The sequence below is a fragment of the Condylura cristata genome, unplaced genomic scaffold (assembly GCF_000260355.1).
Source record: "Condylura cristata isolate star-nosed mole 26May11 unplaced genomic scaffold, ConCri1.0 scaffold00003, whole genome shotgun sequence".
Taxonomy (NCBI): domain Eukaryota; kingdom Metazoa; phylum Chordata; class Mammalia; order Eulipotyphla; family Talpidae; genus Condylura; species Condylura cristata.
In genome coordinates this window covers 8,210,851-8,212,309 of record NW_004567104.1, presented here as the reverse complement: position 1 = coordinate 8,212,309, position 1,459 = coordinate 8,210,851, and the positions used below count along the sequence as shown (strand labels likewise).

The 1,459-nt window shown below is 39.9% G+C and overlaps 1 pseudogene; it reads right to left on the bottom strand.

Annotated features, from left to right (window-relative positions):
* Positions 1-519: 519 nt before the first annotated feature.
* Positions 520-1,052, bottom strand: LOC101623610 (annotated as a pseudogene).
* Positions 1,053-1,459: the final 407 nt, after the last annotated feature.

The following is a 1,459-nucleotide window of genomic DNA, read 5'->3' as shown; positions in this document are numbered from 1 at the left end:
GTGGCAACATGAGTGGAGCTGGAAGGATTATGGTCAGCCAAAATTAGTCAGAAGGAATGATAAATACCAGATGGCCTCACTTTTATGTGGAATATACAGAAATCCAACAAAAGGTCAAGAAAAAGTCAAAACTAGTAAGCTGACCATAGAACTGAGGCATATAGAAAGGAGGGGGAGGGAGGAGCATAACCCAGAGGTGGGAGGAAAACAAGGGAACTGGATGGTTCACAGGTGATATAGTGGCAGGAGAACTATGGGGACAACAATGACGTCAGGAAAAAATACAATTGATAAAAAGCATAGGTGTTAAGAGATATTCTCTCATTAATTTAAATGTTTTTATCTTTAGACAACCTATGAAACAATTTTTTTTTTTTGGTTTTTCCAGTCCAAGTAAATCAAGGTCAAAATAAATGAAGAATTCAAGATCCTGCTAGTCCCATTTGTTTGTCCTGGTGTTGTATGGATGAAAAGTAGTAGTCAGTCTGATTGATATATACAAAGTAACTGCTAAATGTGTTAATGTTTTTCCATTTTAAAATCATCCTGAAAGAAAATTATATATGGGCTCACAGTATGCTCACTGTAGTCCAACAGATAGCCCACATCACTTGGATTCACATTTTGCTTGTGAACAGGTAGTTTTTTAAATTAGCAAGAATGCGCTTTTTCCCCCCGTCATAAAAGGCTTTATTTATTTTTTTGGTCTCTGTTCAAGTTTGCCTATAATTGATTTCATGTAATCTTTGATGCACTTCTTGTAGGCTTCTCTTGTGAAGCTGGTTTCCAGCAAGTGGTGGTTCATGACACTATTCATGACACTATTCACAGTGATGACTGTGCCTTTGGTACCTTTGCCAAGGGGAGTGATGTGGAGGGAGAGAGAGGGGCTTCATCAGAGAAATTCCCACCAATGAGAAGTCATCAATGTTACCCTGTGTCTGCTGACCATCTTCCCCTTGACCTCTAGGTATACCCTGTCCTGATCTCTCCATCTTGTAGATGTCAGGGAATACTTCATTGTAGCTTATGAGGTCCTGCTAAATAAACATGATGGTTGCTGAGAGAGGCAATGTTGGTACTGGCTTAGCAGGAGCCTGAAGGTCCAGACATTGTGATGCAGCAAAAACAACGGGGAGTTGGTGGAAAAGGTATTGTAAATATGCTTAATATAAAATAAAATTTAGTAAGCCCAATTTTATTTGAAAATTGTTTTACTATTTTCAAATGAGTTTATTCTTTACATTTTCACTCAAGAAATAGTAGAACTAAGACAACTGAGTCTGTGTTATTTAAAAGCAAGCATACCGGGCCCTCCCTGGTGGCGCAGTGGGTTGAAGCACAGCACTAAGAAGCTAAAGCCACTTCAGCATGAGTTCTATCCCTGCCCAGAAGGTGACCTACCTCTCCTGACCAGCCGCTGCTCCCCTCAGCAGTGTACTTCATTGATCTGCCTGTT